Here is a 24,553-nt window from a genome sequence, read left to right as displayed (position 1 = left end):
AATATGTGGCGGACGAGGCTTAGGAAAGGAGAGCAAATGGGGGCGGGTTTGGGGTTGAGATTGCCTGTAGGAAGCAACCCAATATATACTTGGACGGCATACAAAGATTCCTTCGACACCATCTTAATGCCTTGCGTCTTCCCAAAACTTATGGTACCCAGTTTCTTACAGACTTTGTTATACTTATTTTTCAGCATGGAATTATTTGGGCCTATGCGCCTGAGTTGCTTTTGACACTGCAACACTGAAAGGACTCTTACAGACATTTTCTAATGAATACCTGAACACATGGGCACATGTAGTAAGTTGAGAAGCAAACAGGTCAGTTCTCAATATCATAACGAAACGAGTACAACAGCAGCAAATAACAATTCCATGAGGTTGACATTCAGTTAGCTAACATTTCCAACTTCTTATGCAATGAAATACCACCAACTGGCTCACGTTTTCATGGCACCAATGGAAGGACCTCGAAAGTCAACTGCATTAAAGTGTCTGAACCAGTAAGCCAATGCCAGCTAGTGGCACAGGAAATTAAGTTAACACAATACTACCTATTATCCGAAGACAGCACCACTTGCAACAGTATTCTAGTAGCTTTGTACTATACAAAATATGTACTTTCGTCACCAGATAAGCATTAAAATAACCAATTGGAAAGAGGTTTCTAACATATCACTTAGAGCAAAAAACCTTCTCGGAAGGGATCTTTGCTGTTACAAATCGAATGAGCAGAATTTCTACAGTTCAGCAGGAACCCACCAGATGATTCCGCGATACCGGTAACATACCTGACACTCAAAGCCCTTCACTTTAATTAGGGGGGAAAACCTACGTTATGACCTCGCACAACGATTAGCAAGGAATGCACAAACAGTGCATGAAGTCAAATATTTGGTAGCCGGGCACCTTGGCATTGCTCACTTCACTTAGAAGAGTCCGCTAGAGGTTAAACCAAAGTTTTGTGTATTGTGGACAAGTTACAATGGCACTACTTTCTACACAGAGCATGGGTGACTCATCCTCTCCCTCCCTCGGCTGGGGTAGTGAAATAAAGGAGACAAGCTCCTTGGGTAGGAGGCCAAAGACATCTGGCCATTAGGTTTGTCTCGACTAGTGCAGCTGTATGCAATACCTGTTCTTTAAAATATACAAAGAATGAGCTTTGGCTCTGCCCAAAGGAGTACTTGTCTCCCTTCATGGAATTGACTATTTGGAGTATCACTCCACCTCCAATAAGGAGCATGCACTGCAACCCATTAGGGACTGTTTTCGATCTGAAAAGTGTACTGAATCATCACACATTTAATTATCTCTCTCATAGATGTACTGTATACAGCAAGCAATCGGGTGTTTTTTAGTGCTGAAAGTTTTTCTTTTATTTGTGGTAGCCAGGCCTCAACAAGCAAGCCAAAACAATAGCCATGGTCAATGCTCGCTTTAAATAGGAATTTATACTCTGGCGATTGGTCATTGTTGAAATATACCCTTTGCTGGACATACGACTATACAAGCATTTACAATGCAATAGGTCTTGCATTTGCAAGAGTTTTAAGCTATTGGCATTGTAAATGACAATGCCTTTTATTATGGTGTTTTGAAAACCAACACCTAAATAAAGGGTATTGTCATCTATAACGGCAATAGCACAAACTAGCACTTTAATGGTGGCCGACAACCCTTTTTTTATCTTCGGAGTTTTCTATAGTCCGAACTTGACCCAAAGGTATCCAGTTTCGGACGGCTTTACATGAGCACCAGTTGCTTACACAAGGACACATTCATTTTTGGCAGGGGAGATTAATTGGTTTGCCCAGAATCACAGGATGTTGAGCGTCATTGCATATGCTCAAACCTGGTTCCCCGGGATTTGAGATCGACCGCAATAGCCGTTAGGCTACATCCTCTCCCTTTGTTTAGAAGCTGCTCGCCATATTCAACTTACAGCGAGCCGCGTCTAAAGAAAGGGGCGTGGCCACTATCAAAGTGAATTATTTACAACAAGGGGTGGTGATGGACAGAGTCTCTGAATTAAGCAGAGTACTCTCACCTAGTCAAGAGATCAGGGCTAGATCCAACACCGTTTTTTAGCTCATTTCACCATCCCAGTTTCGGAACCTCACCACCCCTTGTTGTAAATAACTATCAAAGTGAAAGCATTTCCTGAGGCGCTTTTTACGAAAAAAAGATAAAGAAAAAACATTTGTTTGTGAAGTTAACAAACTTTTTTTGGTCAGAGCGTCCAATGCCGTATTTTCACTTTAATGGAGGCTGCGCCCTTTTCTTTAGACGAGGCTCACTGTAAGCTGAATACGGTGAGCAGTGTTTAAAGAAAGGGGCGCAGCCACCCTTAAATTGAAAGCACGGTATGGGGTGCTTTCACCAACAAAAAAACCCCACAAAGGTTCTGTAGTTCGGAAGCTCTAGTTAAAGAGTGCTGCGCTGGCAAATAAAATAAATAAAGAAGCGCAGCCGCTATAGTAAAAGCGGACTGGCAGCCATTGCTAATAAAAACATAAAAGCAGGCGGCATGCTGTGTTGTAGGATAGCACTTTCTGGGTGGAATTGGGGAAAATCATTAAAGAAAATAGTGTTCACAGACTGAAGATAAAAAAAAGACTACCAACACAAGTAAAAGTCAAGTCCTCATGGGAGGTTACAAATGCAGACAAGGCGGTACTAAGGAGGGACTACTAAGCCTATTCATGAATCAAAAGCAACGATTTAGAAAGGCCAGTAACATGAGTCAATTGAAAAGATGGGTGTTAAATGGGCGTGCTTCAAGTCCATATCTGAATACAGCATGCCTAGGTAGAACATTGCATGGCCTGCCCAGGCTCGACCGAAAAAAATTAAAGATTAAGTCTGGATTGCAACAGGAGTGTATACTCACCCTTCTACTTTTTAACACGAGTAAAAGTGAACGGTCAATAAATAACCTGCTTAACTCCTCAAGGACTACGCACTTTATTATGCAAACAACTTGGCCATTAAATTTTTCCCATCTAGGCTTAAGCAATCTTTGAAATACTTATTGATACCATGGGAACGCAACTGGTGGTAAGTAAGAGCAATGCAACTCATGGTACTCGAAGTAGGCTTTACACAAGGTGGTTGAGGTGCAGAGCAATCTGGCAAGAAAAAAATAATTTTGGAAGTCACAACATCAATCAAATAAAGCTATGGCCAATGAACTGATGAGCACACTAATAAAATGTTATTGAAAGAGTATTGGTCATAAAGATGGCTATGCTGATAAGGTGGTCTCCGCTATTAAAGCTAAATCAACATTATTGCTGTACTGTGTATGCCAGAAAATTAAAAAGGAAAGCATATTTTGAGCCTTTAATAACTTGTGGTGGAGCTTATATGGGCATTTTAGTAGGACACCTGCCATTACTGATTTCAGAGGGTGTCTGTTATCGCATCCCTGAAAGAATGCCCATTTGTAGATTGTGAACCATGACAATGAAAACCTTTGTTTACCCATATGCTGCAATAAGTTAGCCTTGCATGAATGAGCTTAAACACCAAGTTGAAAATGTTAAGAAAATACTAGAACTACGGCATAAGACCACTAAATATCTGGGATGGGCACGCAGGGTCAAGCGAGAAACCCACTGTGGGTGGGTTAGTTAAGGAAATTGGGAAACTTGGGAGGATTTGAAGACTAGGACCGGTGATAGACCTACTTCAAGAGGGAACCTTGATGCCTTTCTCATCCCTCCAGAGAGTTCCAACTTAGCGAAACAATGCTATAAACTCTTGCAACTCGCTTATGCCGGGAGAGCGGAAAATAGTCCCATAGCTCCTTCAGAATACTCCCCACTAGAGGGGAGACATCTGATGGGGAAAATAACAGAAAAAGCTGTCTTCATCGTTTACAAATCCATTAATAATAGCCGCGACACACTTCTGAAACTTAGAAACCGATGGGTCACTTGGATGGTGTGGACCAGGACGCTGCACTAATGTTTAGATGGGAGGTAGCGATAAAATACACACAGGCTGAGGCTTATCCAGTTTAAACTTTTATGCCGGATCTATTATGACAGAACTCCGCTTCAGATAATGGGTAGGGCAACCTCCTTAGACTGTCAGATACAGAGAGCCACTAAGACTTTTTCCATATGCTGTGGACAGGTTCCGTCATACACACATACTTGCATAAAATACTCCTAGAACTGAGCAAAGTGGTAGAGACGACTATACCAGACGATCTTAAGTTTTTGCTCCTAGGCATAGCCAATGACCTATATCTCCAGTGGATGAAACTAGTATTTTGCAACCTGGGATTAATAATTGTAAAGCGGGATCTGGCCAAACATTGGGGGGGGCCTTGACACACCTACAATGCCAGAATGGAAAACAGGCATGGACCTATACATGGCCGTGGAAAGTGTTATCTACAAGAGATGGGGCCGTCCACGTACGTTCCACAAAAGATGAGGTAGCTGGATTGATTACAATGGTCTGGACATGCAATATAATGTAGATGATATGACTGTCTCAGGATTATTAATCCAAGCTGACTCATTGTATACATCGATTTACTGTTTCCTATATTCACGGTATCATTGGTTGGCAAATTATTAATTGGGAAAATGTACTCCCGCTTTGTATTTTTATTTATATTGGGCATCGGTTTGTGCCCCAATGTTATACTTCACAAGATCAAATAAAAATATTAAAATATATACATATACACACGCACACACACATATATATATATATATATATATATATATATATATATATATATATAAATACACTAGAACTAAAATAGAGTCTGTGTGAATATATGTGGATGTATTTTGTGCCATTAATAGATCTCAAACAATGTAGAAATTCAAATCAAGCACTTTAAGCATTAAATATAATTTCAAAAAGGAATGATATCAAACATGGACTTCTGATTACATTTATGAAAACCTTGAAGGAAAAAATAAGTAAATATGAGCTATGGAATTAATTAAAACTACAAATATAATATTTGGTGTCACTTTCCTGAAATATTTCTTGAAAGATGCATTTTAATAATGATAAAGAATTCCTGGATACTGGATAATTTGAATAGGATTGATTCTAACTCTTAACGGAAAGATGTTCACCAAATTAGATATATGGTGCTAATATTTTATCTGGTGGTGTAGTTGTAAACGTTAAGGTTTTATAAGAAATTATGAATACAATCATTTTATACTGTACGAAGGAGTAGTTTCTGTCCTGTAACTCCAGTTCTGTAGTAGGGGTATCTCTGTTATAGTCATAATCTAGTGAATAGTCCCGCCATGTGCGTGGACCCCGGAGCAATCAAAAATAATCTCTTAAGCTGTCAAAAAGTGCAGAACTGCATCGACACTTAAGAGAGAATTTAAAGACAGATAATGCAGCCTATATCCACAGGCTACACTGTCCAGTACTTCAACTATAAATTCCACCAAAATCCACAAACAGCACAGCCTGTCCAGGGTTTTCGAAGAGAAAACCCCTGCCTTTAACAGCAAAACCCTCTGGAATGATAGAGAGGAAGAAGTGGACAGACAAGCCCCATAGGCTGCCATTATGTGGCTCAGGACAGGATACTGTGCCTTTAAGAAAACTTTCCAGAAGTCTCACAGTATCCCAGAATGCACTGCAGGTCCCTTTTACTTTCAGTTCTTTTTGAAGGCGTAACACGCCAGACCTGTAGCATTTCTTACATGAATATCTCTCTCCACCGGGGAGGAGGGCGGGCGCTTATGAGTAGAACAGAGATACCCCTACTACGGAACTGGAGTTACAGGACTGAAACTACTCCTTCTGTAGTAGGGGATCTCTGTGTATAGTCATAATCTAGTGAATAGAATGGCAAGCCCATCCCCACACCAAAGCGGCGGTGGAGAAAAGAGAAATAACACCACTACTGTGCGAACAGATTTCGCAGCGAAGCCTGCCCAACCTGAGCATCTGCCCTGGCATCAGTGTCCAGGCAGTAATGCTTAGCAAAGGTATGGACTGACTTCCAAGTGGCCGCCTTGCAGATTTCTGCAATTGGAACATTACGGAGCAAAGCAGTCGTCGCAGTTTTGCCCCTGGTGGAATGAGCCTTAGGTTTACCCCCTAAGGTCTTATTAGCCTTTTGGTAACACAATTGTATACAGGACACAATCCACCTCGAGATGGACTGTTTAGAGGTAGCCAGACCCGTCCTGACTGATCCATAATTGATAAACAATTGCTCTGACCTACGAATATCCTTGGTTTTATCCAGATAAAATTCCAACACCCTCCTAACATCCAGGGAATGCAGGGACCTTTCCGCCTGAGAGGAAGGATTCTGAAAAACCTAGGTAAAGTTATGGTCTGGTTAACATGAAAATCAGATATAACCTTCGGAAGAAATTTAGGGTGAGTACGCATGAAATACAGTATAAGGTTCTTGGCAACACAACGCCTAAATTTCACTCACCCTGCAGGCCGAAGTAATGGCCACGAGGACAGGTGCTGCAACGAAGCCTTATGAATAGGTTCAAAAGGCTCCTTCATCAATCTGGACAGCATCACATTCAATTCCCATGAAGGCGAAGGAAGCCGAACAGGAGGGAACACTTTCTTAAAGCCTTCCAAAAAATCTTTGATCACAGGGATCTGAAAGAAGGAAGTCTGTGAAGGGCATTTCCTGTAGGCAGTCAGCGCAGCAAGATGAACCTTAATGGAATGGACATTACGGCCAGACTGCGCCAGATGTAGAAGATACGGAAGGATGACATCTTCCTTACACGTCGTAGGGTCATAGTTCTTGGACTTGCACCGGATGCAAAACCTCTTCCACTTGTAAGCATAAGAAGTCCTTCATTATGTCCATGCAATCTTCAGGTAGATGCAAATGGCCATATTGCACTATCTCAGGAGCCATGCCGCCAAACTCAAAGACGAGAGGTTGGGGTGCAAAATCTGCCCCCCGAACTTCGTGAGAAGGTCCGGCCTGCACGGCAGCCGTATGTGAGGAAGGAGAGACCGGTGAAGCAGGTCCGTGAACCACCACTGCCTGGGCCGGGAAACATCCTTAACCACGATGTTTAAACAACTACTTACCGGAACAACGAAGAGTGAACAACGAAGAGGGCTGAACCACGAAGGTAACATCCACGAACGATGGAACAACGAAGGATGGAACCACAACTTTTAGAACACCGGAGCACACTAGGAAAACAATTAAAAGGGTAGATGGGGGTGTGGGGGGGGGCTCCCCCCACAAATAAAATAAAAAAGATATATATATAGTAAAAAAAAAACGTGGAAGATTAAAATCGTAATAGATTAAAATCAAATACAGCAAAGGTTGTTGAAGAAATTAAGTTTTAAAAAAAATTACCGGTTTATGTCAGGAGATGGCAGTGTTGCTTTCTTTTTAAAAATTGTAAAAGCATAAGATTCACGAACAGATTATGGTATTACATCTAAAAATTTCGTGGTTTAGGGAGTAGTGGTTTAAAATGTAGTGGTTAAGAAAAAGTCGTGGTATAGCCTTCGTTGTAAAAGAAGTCGTGGTTTAGGCAGTAGTTGTTAAGTCATACAATCGCCTGGGCCATTCGGGGCCAATCAGGATCATCCGCGCCCTGGACTGGGACAGCTTGATGAGCACCGTCGGAATCAGGGGAATGGGTGAAAAAGCGTACAGAAAGCTGTTCGACCAGTTGATCCATAATGCATTCCCCAGCGTCCCCGGCTGGTAGTACCTGGAGGCGAAGTCTCGGCATTTGCTGTTTTCGGCGGTGGCGAACAGATCTACGTCTGGAGTCCCCCACCTTGCGAAGACTTCTCCTAGTACTTCGTCGTTTATGACCCATTCGTGGTTTTCCTGAATCAGTCTTCTCAGTGAGTCTGCCTGAACATTCTGCACACCTGGTAGATGGGTAGCAGTTATCGTCAGTCCTCTGGCCAGAAGCCAGTGCCAGATCGCCTGCGCCTCCTGTGACAGAGTGCGCGATCTCGACCCCCCCTGCTTGTTGAGAATACATCGTGGTCGTATTGTCTGTCTGAACAAGCAGAGAGTTGGTCCGGAAGGACGGATGAAAGGCCTTCAGTGCCAAGTGAACAGCTCTGAGTTCCAGGAAATTGATGTGGTACGTGGACTCCGTCGGGGACCACGTCCAATGAATCTGTAAGTCGCCGGAGTGCGCCCCCCAGCCGTGGAGAGACGCATCCGTCACGATAGTCTGCGTGGGAATGTCCTTGTGGAAGGGAACCCCTCTGAGGAGATTCTCCGCCGAACACCACCATTTCAGAGACTGAAGAGCATGCAGAGACAGTCATATCCTGTCGTCCCAAGACCCTTTCCTCTGATCCCACTGATCCTCCAAGCACTCCGGCAATGGTCTCATGTGCAGCCGTGCGTGTGGTGTGAGGAAGATACAAGTAGAGAAGACACCGTCCTCACTGTTGTAGATGGAGCGGTCATAAGAGCCTGAGCCTTTCGAAGGAGTGATAATCGTCTCTCCTCCGAAGGAGACACGCTTGCCGACAGCGTATTGATGGAGGCTTCCAAGTACTGCATGCACTGGACCGGAGTCGGGACAGACTTGGACATGTTGATATGCAAACCCAACTTGTTCAAGAGAACACACGTCTTCTGGAAGTGCTGTTGAGCTTCCGAGAAGGAGGAGGCCTTGATCCTCCAATCGTCCAGGTACGGGTAGACAAACACCTTGTTCTTCCTCAGGTGTGCCGCTACCACCGCCATGCACTTCCAAAATGTTCTGGGCGCAGACTTCAGCCCGAATGGCAGTACTGTGTACTGATAATGATTGGCGCAGACTTGGAATCGCAGGAACTGCCTGTGATTGTGTGCAATGGGCACATGGAAGTACGCATCCTGTAGATCTATAGCACATAGCCAGTCTCCCTGTTGCAGCTGAGGATAAATCTGATGCAACGACAGCATGCGAAACTTCTCTCTGTGAATCCACTTGTTTGCTTGCCGCAAATCCAGAATGGGCCTGAACTCGTTCTTGTCCTTCTTGCGAACCAGAAAGAACTGGGAGTACAGACCTCTTCCTCTTTGAGACAGAGGTACGTCTTCTATCGCCCTTTTCCTTAACAGGATATCGGCCTCCGCCTGGAGCTCGCACAGTTGAAACTGCGAGCTGACCGGTGGGATTGATGGAGGCAGGCTGGTGAACCGAAGACTGTATCCATTGCAAACAATATTCAGCACCCACTTGTCCCGAGTCATTTTTCTCCACTCTTCCAGAAAAAATTGAACGCTTCCCCCCCCACCGGAGCGGGTAATGGATGTAGGGGAAGTAACCGCTCAGGGTCGAGACCCAGCTGGGCCTATGTTCGCTGCTGCAGACTGCTGGCCGCCTCTACCCTTCTGGCGCTTCTGGAAGGGCTTCCGGAACTGCTGCTGCTGTTGTTGCTGCTGTCCCGAAGTCTGTCCTTGCCCTCTGCCTTGAGCCCGAACCGTCTCTGGAACGGGCGGTAGGCCTTCTTCTCCTTGGGCTTTTCCAACCCGACCGCCGTCAGGGTCTCGGCCTCCGCCTTCATGCGGGCCATTTCGTCCTCCGCATGTTTGCCAAACAGGGTTTCACCCGAGAAAGGCAGATTGGCCACCCTCTGCTGAGCTTCCGGCTTGAGTGACGTAAGCCGAAGCCACGCGTGGCGCCGCTGGTTGATACCATGACAGTACCCGTGTGCAGCCAGAAGAGACGTATCCGCAGCCGCGCTGATGAGCTGGTTCGACACCAGCATCCCCTCCTTCAGGATCTCTTGAAAGTCCTCTTTCTTTTCCCGGGGAAGGAACTCAGCGAATTGCTGTAGGGACTCCCATAGGTCACGATCGTACTGCCCTAGCAAGGCCGCAGCACTGGCCGCCTTCATAGCAGTAGAGACCGTCCCACAGACCTTTCTGCCTGCCGAGTCGATCCATCGGCTCTCCTTATACGGAGGTACAGTAGAGGACGGGGAGGTGGCATGTTGCTTCCTAGCTGCCGTCACTATGACAGAATCCGGAGTAGTATCCATCCGAAGAAAGGCAGTGTCAGAATCCGGGGCCCTGTACTTCTTAAGGAGCCGCGAGGGAGCGGCCTTCGTCACCGCAGGGGTGAGAAACAACTCCTCTGCAGGCTCTACCAGCCCCGGCACTAGGGGTAGTAAAGGTCGAGACAGGTGTTTCTTATGCAGTGTCTCGAAAATCACGGATGTCGGAGTAGGCACCGTCACCGTGATACCCAATTTAGCTGCACCCCTCAGGAGAACATCCTGGAATGTGCTGATGTCGTCCACCGGCGATACTCTCGTCCCCGGGGATTCCGACAAGGTTGCTGAGTAGGTTCTGGTCCCGGAGGAATCCGTGCAGGACCGTGACCGTCGCCTCCTGTGACGTTGTCTCGATCTCGTTGAGGACCTGTGACGACTCCGCGATCTCCCCCTCCGACCGGAGCGAGATCACGATCTCCTTGGCTTCGGGCGCTCAGCTGGCTTCACCGGAGTGGGCGACTTTGGCCCGGCAGGGGCCCTCGGCCAAGGGGTTCCCTTAGGGGGCGTCGGGAATCGAGGCAGCAAAGCCGTCCTTGGAGGAACCGGAGGAGGCCTGTCAGCCGGAAGCTGAGGTTGAGGTTGAGGTTGAAGTGGAGGCGGGGAGGGGAGGGGAGGGAGCCCGCGGCGGTGGTCCCCTGGGCAATGGAGGAAGGGGGCGTAACCGACTTCGGCCTAGAAGGCGTAAACACTTCAGAATACACCGAGCCCGGTGATCCGCCTTCTTTCCTAGGCTGGAGCGTTGGAGAATTCCCCATCGGCACCTGCCGCCTGCTCGACTGACTCCTGGCGCCAGAACTCCTTCTGCGCCTCTTTGGCGTCGAAGAACGTCGACCCGACGGCGAGCGTCGGCCCCTCGACGGCGAGCGTCTCCTCCTCGACGCCAAACGCCTCACCCATGGCGTCGAACACCTTCGCCTCGACGGCGACCATCGCCTCGACGGCGATCTTCGTCTTGACGGCAAGCGTCTCCTCGACGCCGAATGCCTCCTCAACGTCGAGCATCCCCTCGACGACGACCTCCTTCTCTTCGCTGTCGGCGAACGGCGGTGTCGCCTCGACGGCGAGCGCCTACGCCGGGCAACCTCTCGACGTCGATTACTCGGCGACGACGACGACGAAAGCGTCACCGGTGATCTCAACGGCGGTCTATTCAGTTCCCTCGACGCCGAGCGTCGACGCCCCTTCAACCCAGAGCCCTGGGGAGACTGGGAACAGACTGCAGTCATCCCTCTTGACGCCGTAGTCGGTGCAATCGACGCCGATGGAGAATGGGGACGCTTGCTGGTCTTCCTACCCCTGGGGAGCCCCCCAGAGGCCTCAGCATGGGCAGAGGAAGCCCTTCCAGACCCACCTTGTGCCTTCAGTCTTCTGTCCTCCAGGCCTTGGAGCCTGATCTTCAATCTGTCCCTCAGGGTTCTGCTAGAGAAGCCCTGGCAGATGTCACACTCCTCTGTGACATGAGATGAGGGGAGGCAGATGATGCACACCTCGTGTGGGTCCGACTTGGCCTTCTTCCTCAAGCACTCACGGCATTTGTCAAATAATGCAGGCATATTGGCAAATAAAGAGTGCACCAAGACAAACACAAGGAAGAAACATCAAAGTACTTCAAGAAAAGCACTCAAAAAACTTGAAAACAGTGAAAAATCACCAATTAAACCCTTGGAAAGGGATAGCTCAATGCTCCAGGGTCCTGCTTGCAGGAGCCGGAAAAAAGAACTGAAAGTAAAAGTGACCTGCAGTGCATTCTGGGATACTGTGAGACTTCTGGAAAGTTCTCTTAAAGGCACAGTATCCTGTTCTGAGCCACATAATGGCAGCCTATGGGGCTTGTCTGTCCACTTCTTCCTCTCTATCATTCCAGAGGGTTTTGCTGTTAAAGGCAGGGTTTTCGCTTCGAAAACCCTGGACAGGCTGTGCTGTTTGTGGATTTTGGTGGAATTTCTAGTTGAAGTACTGGACAGTGTAGCCTGTGGATATAGGCTGCATTATCTGTCTTTAAATTCTCTCTTAAGTGTCGATGCAGTTCTGCACTTTTTGACAGCTTAAGAGATTATTTTTGATTGCTCCGGGGTCCACGCACAAGGGCGGGACTATTCACTAGATTATGACTATACACAGAGATCCCCTACTACAGAAATAGGGATTCATTCGAGTCTTTGTGAAATTACTTGAGACAATACAGGCATATATCCAAAGGGCAAACTGATCATAGCATGCAAAAGTTTACCCACGTGCCAATAGTAATGCCATTCTTTCCAAACTTGGATTACAGAGAAAGTCAGATATTAATTGAAAAGTATACTGTGCAAGATGCTCTCAGGATGTTCATTCACTTCTACAGTGATATGGAAACATTCCAACTGCAGAATTGTACTACCCTTTCCTGGGAAGGTGTTCATTCAGCAGCATACAGAGAAGCCCAATAAATAGCATCTTGCAATACAACCAGAATGTCAGTTCAAATAAATAATTTAAAAAAATATACAAAGCATTCATCACCTGCACGAGCGATAACATTTTAACCTCAACATGCCATTAGTAAATAAGACCTTCTGCACCACTGAGATCCCAAGACATCTAGGATTACAGTGCCATAACACAGCAGAAGAGTCAGCTGCTTCTCATCCCAAGCATTCTGAACCAAATTGTATCGTGCTAAGAAACCGCTTCGGGGATTTCTACAAAACCAAAGCACCTTAAAAATAAATTCACAAGAACAAAAAACAGAACTTCAAATCAAAACGACTTGCCCCCCCTTAATAAAGAAAAGATTCAAATTGATAATTAGAATAACTACATGACAAGGTTATTTTGGAGCGCCCTGTTGAAATGCAGTGGACGCCAAGAGCAAGTGGGTCATTAGAAATAAGGCAGATGTTGGTTCTTCACACGCACTTTTTTACATAGAATTTAATTTACTTTAATATTTGATCAAACAAGAATAACATTATTCAACTGGTTCCAAAACCAATAAACAATCGACTAAGGCAGAGAAATACAATTATATAAAGGCATCTATCTGTGGAATAACCTGCTGGCTATAACGTTATAAAGCAAACAGGAAGTGAAAATAAAGGAAGAAGAGATTAGAAGAGCAACAAGCACTCTCAAAGCCAATAACGTGCCTGGGCAAAAACGATTGGTTTTGCCAAAGTCTTTTAGCCATGTTGTAGTGCAGCATGGGTGTGCAGCATGGCTAATAGAGAAGTCAGAAAAAAAGTACTATGACACAAACAGCACTGACCGCATTCTATCATATTTTAGATCGAGCCCTGGCAGCACATGCTGCTGCGAGGCATGCAGTATTGGAGTATGGCTTTAACCCCTTGGCTGCAGGGCAGAAACCCCCACTGTGCTGGGTGGTGGGGGGGTGCGCACAGCGCCCCGGTGCTCATGACGAGCTCAGCTCGTCATGAGCCACGTTTCTCGTGTGACTACGCCAGATCCTTAGAACGCCCAGCACAGCAGGGGAATTAGCCCCGCGTCTGAGCGTTCTAACGGTCATGACGAGTTCAGCTCGTCATGAGCACACGAGAACCGTGGCTCATGACGAGCTGAGCTCGTCATGAGTGTGGGAGGGGTTAAAGCCTCGCCCACTCTCTGCCCATATTGGTCATTGCCTTGTGTCATTGTCCTTAGTAAACGCTGGCTTGCGAGTAGTTATTAAGCTGGTTAGTCCCTCCTTGGCACCGCCTTGTCTGCATTTGTAACCTCCCATGGAGACTGCCCCTTCTGTTTAGTCTGTAAGCACTCTTCTTTAATGGGTTTCTTCTACTGCAGGCATGACATGCTTTACTCCCCATGCACACTTTCACTTTCAAGCAGCCCCAGACAATGGCAGCCGCTTCTTTGAAGTAAAATAGGTCTCGCATTTACAAGAATTAGAGCTAGTGCCATTGTAAATGACAATAGCTTAAACTCTCGTAAATGCGAGACCTATTGCATTGCAATTGCTTTTTTTTCTTATGTCGGGTGGACAACCTGGACAACAGGAGTAGGCTAGGGGTGGGCAGCATAGACAATTGAAATGAGGGTGGGAATGTTAACATAAAGTGCTATGACGCCATAGCATTTTTTTTTTAATTATGGCATATGGGCGGGGGTCAATAGACAACTGGAGCATAGGAGGCGAGAAGGAAGATGCAACAGAGACGCGGGAGGGGGTAAGGGGTGGGAGGATCAGCAAGACGGAGAATGGGTGGAAGTGGAAACGGAAGAAGCAACGCAGGGTGGGAGGAGAAGAAGCAATGCGGGGTGGGAAGGGAAGAAGCAACATGGTGTAGGAGGGGAAGAAGCAACGTCAGGTGGGAGGGGAGGAAGCAACGTCAGGTGGGAGGGGAGGAAGCAACGTGGGGTGGGAGGGGATCAAGCAACACGTGGGAGGGGAAGACGTGAGGTGGGAGGGGAAGACGTGGGGTGGGAGGGGAAGAAGCAACGTGGGTTGGAAGTGGAAGAAGCAATAGGAGGGTAGGAAGCAATGTGGACAGGAAGTATAATAAAAAACAAATAGTACCTGAATCAGTGAACAGTGGATGGCCATTGGAACAACACTAACCGGAGTTAATCAAATAGTACTTGGTCCATGCTCCAAAACAAAGAATAGGAAGAGACATCAAGTGCTAGCCAATTAGGAGGCAGCACATAAAAGTGATAATGAAGCAAACCAAGGGTAAGCAACAGACTGGCTCCAAGCCCCTTATAGTATACAAATGATTGTGTAGGAACAGCACATGTGCTGTCAAAACAAAACCTAAAAGAGGTTAAATTGGTAGACAGACAAGAAAAACAGTGAAGGTCTCACACCAACATGAAGAAAAAAGCATTAAGCAACACGCAAGGCAAGACACAAATAAGGAGCAGAATTTCAACTGGTATGTGTTGACTGCACTAAATATACCCACAACAGTAGTGCATAACATGAATTCTACAATTAAGTTAAGAGTGGAGCTAGGCCAAGGCACCATTCAGAAACTGTAATTCCTGGAACAATCTTGTGGAACGGAAGACAAAAGCAATGAACACTCCAAAATTGGGAATAAATCGCATACCACAGACCTCCCTTACATTACTAAGAACTGCAAAAAAATTCTAAATTCTCCCAATTGTCACAAGAGGCTTCTCATCCCGTCTACATTTGCAGGTCTCGCCTACTATACACTGCATGCTTTGTCTGTTGCAAGACATATTGTGGGATTACCAAGAACATACAGGGGCTTTGAGTCCACCCCCGCTTCATTTTCAAGGGTTGGCTTTCCTGCCACTCAGGTCCCCGTTGCTACACCTCCACACCCTCAGGTGTTGTGTCCACATTCCATCTCTGCGCGCGTTGCCCCCACCCCCATCCCCACCCCACCCTCCATGATACTTTCACCTGAGCTGGGTATATTGTAGATTTTTTTTAAAAATGCCAAAAATAATTACTACTTCTCTTAATTCAAAAGGCACTAACTAATATAAATGCCTTGTTTATCACTTTGCATGAGAATCCAGACTTACAGTTTTGAGCCAACTACCCATTTTGTGCCGATGTATTGTGCCATGTGATAGTTTCTAAATCTTTGTAAAATAAAAAATATATATATATTTGTAGCACATAACCTAAATAATGGCATTGAAGTTATAGCTGGGTTTGCTTCCACCAAAGAAAATTTGCTAAACCGTATTAGGTTTGATATGCTCTAGCAGACCCTAAGATTGGGATTTTTCTGAAGATGCCCAAAAACTGAGGTAATATAGGTATTCTTATTGTCTACCTTTTTGCTAATAGAGAAAGGCTGAAGATGCCCTGACTTGCAATAGTCATTTGTTGTGATTTTTGATATTACTAATCAGCAGTTGGAGCCATTATAGTTTAAAAATAAGGACACTGCTCTATGATTGAGGAGTCAAAATGGCAAGGTATTATATCTGACCTAATTTCAAGAGACATTTCCATTGACCAAAATGTTTTGCAGCAACTTGTGGATATTTCCAAAATGGGGTGAGTAAACCAACCAGGCAGAGTTTGCTGGTTAGTGAAAAGGCTAGCTTTAAAACAAGGAAACAGTCCATCATCAACATAATAAAGTGTTTTAGATTTAGTATAACTCACTTTAATACCACAGCCTTAATTTTCTATCATAGGTTGAAACCTGTTTCAAAGGCTACATTATGGTACGAATTTGATAAACTTACAGTTTTGTGTTTTTTGAAAATAACTAGAAATTAATAGTTGCTCCAAAATCTTCTGCTACGACCTCTAGAAACTATTGATCACAGACATTACATTTGCATATCTATGAAAGGCAATGGTCAAAGGCGGAATCCAGTGGCCGCATTTCTTTGCTGTGTTCCCTTTGTAAAGCTGTTAGCCAAATTATTTACAAGTGGTGAGCACTGACTGCTCCTGCACCTGCCGTTGCAAGGTGCCAACTGCCACGCAGATCAACAGAAAACATTAGAGTTGCATTCTGGGGCCTAAAACGTTCTTGTTTCTAAGATTCCTGCTCTTAATGTGACAAGCGGTCATGACATCATGGTTGTAGGATGAAGATGTTGATTTACCCCTGAGACTGCCCCAAATTATGTTGTCCCAAAAAAAGGGCAGAAGAACGCTATGATGGTATCCTCAGACAACAGCTCATCTTCGCTGTTTTTTCTATCAGAGCAGATAATGTTTTGGGTTTATGTGGTCACACCGAGCAGGGACTTTCTTGTCTCATCAGGGAGGGATATTAAAAAAAATGTTGAACCTTTCCTACTTTTCTTTGACTTATTCTGTACACTTGGCGAATTCTTTGAGGCAGGTGTTGTCCGAATGTCAGCTCTTGGCACTAAGCAAGATCATCAGCAAGCAAGGAGTGATGATTACTGCATCTCAGCACAGGGGGGCCCTGGTGTTGTCCCAGTGAGTCTAACAACAGCAATAAAACAAGCATTTACAATGCAATAGGTCTCGCAGCATTAAAGTTTGAGCTATTGGCATTGTATATTACAATGTGTTGCATTAATTTGTTATCAAACTCTGAATTGTTTTATAAAGATTGATTGCAAACTGTCAAATGTTGCTGAATAGTAAGCAACGTTGTGAATAATATTGTTTGCTAGTCATCCTTGGGTACCAGAGTACTTCACTTGAGGCAGAGGTATTATCTTTAGACTACAGGTGCCGGTGCCGCTTGAGCTAGAAACAGGGCCAGGCACTCACTTCTCTGCACTCTGCACTCTGCACTCACCACTCTGCACTCACCACTCTGCACTCACCACTCTGCACTCACCACTCTGCACTCACCACTCTGCACTCACCACTCTGCACTCACCACTCTGCACTCACCACTCTGCACTCACCACTCTGCACTCACCACTCTGCACTCACCACTCTGCACTCACCACTCTGCACTCACCACTCTGCACTCACCACTCTGCACTCACCACTCTGCACTCACCACTCTGCACTCACCACTCTGCACTCACCACTCTGCACTCACCACTCTGCACTCACCACTCTGCACTCACCACTCTGCACTCACTACTCTGCACTCACTACTCTGCACACTCACTCTGCACTCACTACTCTGCACACTCACTCTGCACTCACTACTCTGCACACTCACTCTGCACTCACTACTCTGCACACTCACTACTCTGCACAAGGGTAAGAACACCGCCTTCATTCTTTGAGTCAGGCTAGCCTTAAAACTTTAAGAGCCTGAGCTCCTAACATATCTTCACTAAAGGGTCGGGTGTGGTATATCACAAGCTGAGGTGTTGTACTTTTCTAGCTCGATCTTTTTCAAAAGACACCCAATGTATTTTTTTATTGAATCTGACCCTCCCCCACTCCCCATTTATTCTTTACGAAATCTGTTTTGAGGAATGGTCCTGTTCACTACCTCTTCAGAAAAGTGGTCAAAGAGTTCACAAATGTAGTCATGACTACTTAAATACAGAGGTATGATTCTTGGCACACTGGAACCCACTGTTCTCTTGTTGTTATCCTCATTAAGGGTTAGCATCGACTGTGCTCCGAGGTATGAATAATCACTACTGTCTGGTTCAATACTCCCAGTACATGCACTACGATTCCTATTGATTGTACCCTCTACAGCACATCAATTATTGAGGTTGAGTTCGCAAGTATACAGGCTAATCTGGACATGTGCAATCACTACTTGAGGGGTCATTATCCCTTCCCTTGCATTAAGTGTGGAAGCATTTTCGCCACATTCTAGGTTCCAATGGTCAGCTGCATTCTCAGCCCGAAGAAGGTTTTTTTGTGTGTATCTGCGTCTATATTGTGGAACACCTTACCGGCATGCATTTGCAGAGAATCAAATCTACTTCAGTTCAGAAAACAGGTAAAGACATGTCTCATTAATTGCATCAGAGTTAGCATTCATTATTGTAATCTCACGGCGTCATGTTGTCCCTGGGCAACGTTTTATTAACTTACGAGAGTAGCGTCACCAAGTTTTAAAACGTTAATACCCCCAGGGCGAGACGTTTCTACTCCTTCACGCCGACAACTCTTTGGTACCCCGGGGGTGTCAACTACAGCTCACTTCTGTTTTTCGTGAGAAGTCCTGCCTCCTCGTGCTTCTGTCTCGAGCGCGCTCTCGTTTCTCCTCCCTCCTCTCCTTACCTCCTCCCGCAAGCTCGGCCCTGCCTCCCACCGCTTTCCAAGGCAAGCCGCTCGGTGACGCCCCCCTGCAGTCGGTGGAAGCGCACTTCAGCTGCCCCACTCCCCGCGCCTCTCGATGTCAGCCTCCCGGCGGAGCTCTCCCGGTTACATTTCCGTTGCTTCAGATCTGAGCGCGTAAAGGTAAAGCCGGAGCTTGGGAGGGAGCTGGGCTGGTGTTCGGGGAGCAGGGAGAGAAGGGTGCTTGGGACCGACCAATGAATGCAGCTTGTATGCGCGTGTGTGTATGTGGGGGGGGGGGGGGGGGGGAGTCTCTCTGTATGTATGTGGCCGCTTGTGTGTGTTTGCGCATGCGTGTGTGCTTCACAGGAGACAGCGCCTGGCCGCAGCGCTCGTTCGCGTGCGCGTGTCACTTTCAAATCGCCTCCATGCGCGCGGCCAGGACTGTCTCCTGGGAAGCACACATGCCGACAAAAGGGGCTCGGCGGAGACGCGCTTCGCGCGGCTAGCCGAGACCTAAACAACAATACTCGAGCTTTTTTCGGGTTGGGTTGCTGAATCAATAGGAAATGCACTTTCGAGAAATACTGCAAACTGTTAATCAGGCTCATCTTAGTCTGCATTCAAACTGCTTCCCTGCTATTTCCAAGGTACCACTCAGAAGTACCTCGTGGTACAAAAAGGATACTCCTATCCTCAATAATGCGACTGCCAGAAGGGCAAAAAAACAGTAGGCATAATGCCCTTTCTTTTTAACACAGTATAGGCATAATAGCTAAAAGTCAGATGCTAAAGATGGCAGAGATAAAACATACCAAAAAATGCACTTAACTATACAAAACCGAAAGGTTTCAAAAGCCGGACACATTTAGATTTTTCACAGCCTGATGGGCAGAAAATCTAGATTTTAATAATGACACGGAGGTTAAGATTATGCAAATCTCCTTCATTGCCTGCTCACAGCAGCAACAATTGAAGAATATAGAACTTCAAGAGCATTCAAACAAGGTACAAAGCCCATCAATGTGCATCCATCTTTCTTCTTCAAGCACTGAAAACAAGACATCTCCAAGAGAGAACTTAAAGATCAACAGCGAATCCTCCTCAAACTGGATCCCCGACCAGAGGCAACTTCTCAATCTGAATGAAAACAAAGGATTGAGACAACATTCATTTACTCCACAAGGGCGGAGGGATAACCTTACCCTCTGTGTCATTAATAAGATCCAGCTTTTCTGTCCACCTGGTTGTGAAAATTCTGAATTTTATGTAAGGGCACGAAGGCCAACATTATGCTGCAAGTTTAAGGAGCTGAAAACACATTATCAATCGCATTTGTGACCGGTCTCAGGTAGCAACTTCTGAACATAATCTCACTGGAACAATCTGCAGCTCTAAGAACATCTGGTAGACACCACCCCCTGCCGCCCCCCAGATAAAAGCTTTTGAAGCTGAAGCACTACTCTGGGAGAGGTGTGGCGCCGCGGCCAGGGTGACTGACGCTGGAATCTGGGGATCAGGGTTCGATCCCCGGCTCCGGCGGCAGGTTAGCCCAGCACCATGTGACTCTGGGCAATAGCTCGCTTAATCTTCCCGACGGCCCCCAGCGCCTAGAGACCGTTACGGGTGATTGTGCGCTTTACAAATGTGGATTAAAATAATAATTAATAATAATTAATGGAATGAGCCCCAAATCAAGACGTATCCACTCATGCCTCATTGATAACCTCTTTCACCCAGGTGGAGGAAGAAACAGCCCTATGAGTCCACCTCTGTGGAAGAGTAGTTGGCCTAATGGCTACGGAGGTCGAACTAAAATCTGGGGAACCGGGCTAGAGTCTGTGCAAGGACGCAACATCCTGTGATTCTGGGAAAATCACTTAATCTCCCTGTGCCTCACAAAAAATCAATGTGTCCTCATGCAAAACGCAACTGGTGCTCATGTAAAGAGCACTGATACCAGATACCTTTGGGTCAAGTTTGCGCTATATAAAACTCCGTAAAAAAAAAAACTGAGCTAAATTCGGTCTCAAACCTTCAGTACTCCTTCCGTACTCTTTCAAGCATTTCACCACGCAAAGCCTTTCATTCAACGCAAAGGGTAAAAAACAAAGGTTGATAGTCTTTGTTCTTCTCTTATTATAAAGACAGACTCCCTCATTCTGCTAGGCCTTGCTAGTGAGATCTAGGGCCCTTATGTTCAAAGTCTAAATGACACCGGACAGAGTAAAACCAGCAATATGTAAGAGATTAGCATTAACGATAGGCTAGAGTTCTCATCATAATTTGTGAACACTTGTAAGACATCCCAAACATCCCACAAGGAAGTGTATTTCGCTGTAGGAGGGTTCAGTACCGGCATATGCCGCATCATTTTCATCAGTAAATTATGGCCTACAAACATGCCTTCTACCAAGCAATAATCAGCTGCTATAGCCAATCTGTAAACATTAACTGCCCTGTAAGACCAACCTGAGACAAAGAATTCTGACAAAGAAATGCGTTACTTACCTGTAACAGCAGTTATCCAGTATTGGTGTCTTTCATAGATTCACATGCCTGAATCATTCCCCGTCGTCGAGATGGGAGCCCCGGTAATAGAAAAGTAATGTCCTATAGACATACATAGAGAAAAATAGGCCTAAGGGCCTTGCCTTAGTAGCCTATCTATGTCCTTTTGTAAAAAAGGACCAAATTTCCAAAGGTAGCCAATCAGCTACCACCTCCCTCTAGAACCTTCCTGCCAGGAGCCTCAGTCTCTCAGATTTTCGTACGCACCAAGCTAGGTAGACGTAACATATGCTCTGTAGTGAGAGATGAGCCCTTCCTGGGGAGGTGGGAGGGTTGCATGTGAATCTATGAAAGACACCAATACTAGATAACTGCTGTTACAGGTAAGTAACGCATTTCTTATCCAGTATTATGGGTGTCTTTCATAGATTCATATGCCTGAATCAGAATAGTAAGCAATACATTATGCACATATGTGATGGAATATAACAGTCTGAGATAATACATATCATGTGACTAGATACCATCAGTAATATAAAGAGTAAAGTAAATAAATGTGCATACCATTGCAGGACGGTGGGAAGTAGGAAGGCTCATCTTACTGGAAGAGATGGCGAAGTACAGCTTGGCCCACAGCTGCATCCTGCATCAGTTCCGTGTCCAGGCAGTAGTGTCTGGTAAAGGTGTGCGGCGATTTCCAGGTGGCCGCTCTGCAGATGTCCAGAATCGGTACACCAGCGAATAGTGCTGCCGATGTGGACACAGCTCTCGTGGAATGTGCTCGGACTGTGGAATGTAATGGACGTCCGGCTTTGTCATGACAAAATGCAATTACTACCGATATCCATCTGGAAATGGATTGTTTGGAGAGTGGCTTGCCTTTTCTCGGCCTGCTGAAGGCAACGAAAAGTTGTTTTGTCTTTCTGAAAGCTTTCGTTTTGTCCAGGTAAAATTTTAGACATCTCTTAATGTCCAAAGAGTGAAGAGATCTTTCAGCCACTGTGCCTGGGTTCGGGAAGAATGAGCGAAGCACAAGCGGTTCATTGAGATGGAAGTCCGAGGGGACTTTAGGAATGAAACGGGGGTTGGTTCTTAATATGACTCTGTCCTCTCTAAATTGCAAGAAAGGATCCTGTATCGAAAGAGCTTGTAACTCACTGACCCTTCTGGCTGATGTTAAAGCTAAAAGAAGTGCAGTTTTCCAGGAAATGTATTTGATATCAGCCCTATGGATAGGTTCAAATGGATGTTTCATTAATTGATTGAGTACAATATTCAGATGCCACGTTGGTGGTATTCGCCTTGGTCTAGGGAAAGATCTGTAAAGCCCTTTAAGAAACTGTTTTATCAGTCTGTTGGACCATAGTGAAGGGCCTTTTGAAGACCTCGTGAAGCGTGAGATTGCTGCCAGGTGTACCCTGATGGAAGCATGCGCAAGACCTGTTTGGGCCAGATGCAGGAGATAAGGCAGTATCTGCTCTGGAGTGATCCTGAAAGGGTGTATATTGTTGTCTTTACACCAAATACAAAATCGTTTCCATTTCAAGGAATAAGTTTTGTTCGCGCTAACTGCTCTTGCTTGAGCTAGGACTTCCTTGCACTCCTGCGGGATGCTTAGGTGACAGAATTCTCGGTACTCAGGAGCCAAGCCGATAATCTGAGAGATTTCAGATTCGGGTGGAGTATCTGGCCTTTGGACATCGAGAGTAGAGAGGGATGTTGAGGCAGTTGGATTGATGGTCGGACTGAGAGGCGACGGAGGTCCGCGAACCAATGTTGTCTCGGCCAGTATGGGGCAATGAGAATCAATGTGCAATGCTCCATTTTCATTTTCCGGATGACTCTGCTTATCAGGGGAAATGGCGGAAATGCGTACGCAAACACGTTGCGCCATGCGATGGAAAATGCATTTCCTAATGACCTCTGTTGGGGATGCCAACTTGCGAAGCCGTGGCATTTTTTGTTCTCCTTGGTGGCGAAGAGGTCTATTTGTGGTTTTCCCCATGCCGAGAAGATGTTGTCTAGAACTTGTTGGTTCAGTTCCCATTCGTGGGACATTGACCTCTGTCTGCTGAGAGCGTCTGCTATGACGTTGTCTTTTCCTGGGACATACTCTGATGTTAATGTGATGTTGTTGAGTAGTAGCCAGTTCCAAATTTTTTGTGATTCGCGAGACAGCGTCAGCGAGCGTGTCCCTCCCTGCTTGTTTAAGTAGTGCATTGTGGTCGTGTTGTCCGTCCTCACTAGCACTGCTGAATTTTTGATGCGAGGGAGGAATGCCTGTAGGGAGTGAAGGACTGCACGTAGTTCTAGGAGGTTGATATGCAGAGCCTTCTCTTGCTCCGACCATCTGCCGCTGATTTGTAAGTCTTGAAGGACTGCACCCCATCCTTCGAGAGATGCGTCCGTCGTTATGACGTGTGGAGTTTCTGGTAACAAGAACGTGAGACCTTTGGATAGGTTCTTGTGCTTCATCCACCAACCCAGTGTCTCGGATATTTGTCGAGTGATGACTATGTGATCTTCGAAGGAATCTGTACATTGGGTCCACTGTTTGGTCAGGGCCTCCTGAAGGGGGCGCATTCTGAGCCGACAGTGAGGGATGAGTAGAATGCAGGAAGACATCATCCCTAGAAGAGATTTGAAAATCCTTACTTTGATGGTTTGTTTTGAAGATATTGCGGTAGCTAGAGTCATCAGTTTGCTTTTTCTTTCCTGAGACGGGAAAGCTTTGGAGGAAATGGTGTTGATAGTGGCCCCCAGGAATGTTATTATCCTGGTGGGTTGTAAAGTAGATTTTTCGAAGTTGAGAGTCAAACCTAGGTTCTGGAAAATATCGAGACAGGCGTTGGAAGACAGCTGCGCGTCTGTGAGAGACGGTGCTTTCACCAGCCAGTCGTCCAGGTAGGGGAAGACCTGGTGATTCTGTTGTCTCAGGTAAGCTGCCACAGGAGCCAGGCACTTTGTAAAAATGCGAGGCGCTGATTTGAGGCCAAATGGGAGGACACAAAATTGGTAGTGGAGACCTGCTACTTCGAATCGTAGGAATTTTTTGTGTCGTCTGTGTATTGGGACATGGTAATATGCATCTTGCAGGTCCAAAGATGTCAAAGTCTCCTTCCTCCAGGGAGCCTAAGATTTCCTGGATAGTCACCATTCGAAACGATTGGCTTTTCAGGAAGGCATTGAGCGCCCTGAGATCTAGAATGGGCCTCCATTTCTTCTTTTTCTGTTGGATTAAAAAGAAGCGGGAATAAAATCCCTTTCCCTTTTGAGCTGATGGGACTCGCTCTATTGCTCCCTTTTTTATCATGGAAGAGATTTCCTTTAGTAACATACGAAGGTGTTTGTGATGATGTTTGTGAGGAGGAGTTAACGGTGGGATGGAGTTGAATTCCA

At 45.9% G+C, this 24,553-nt stretch overlaps 1 protein-coding gene across 22 annotated transcripts in view; it reads right to left on the bottom strand.

The window, feature by feature from the left end:
* Nucleotides 1-24,553, bottom strand: part of RERE (arginine-glutamic acid dipeptide repeats) — a 1,170,479-nt gene that overhangs the window by 433,972 nt on the left and 711,954 nt on the right. The gene's annotated exons all lie outside the window — the stretch shown is intronic.

Source organism: Lissotriton helveticus, chromosome 5_1 (assembly GCF_964261635.1).
Source record: "Lissotriton helveticus chromosome 5_1, aLisHel1.1, whole genome shotgun sequence".
Classification (NCBI taxonomy): domain Eukaryota; kingdom Metazoa; phylum Chordata; class Amphibia; order Caudata; family Salamandridae; genus Lissotriton; species Lissotriton helveticus.
The sequence above is the reverse complement of the archived record's forward strand: the minus strand, read 5'-3'. Positions and strand labels throughout refer to the sequence as shown.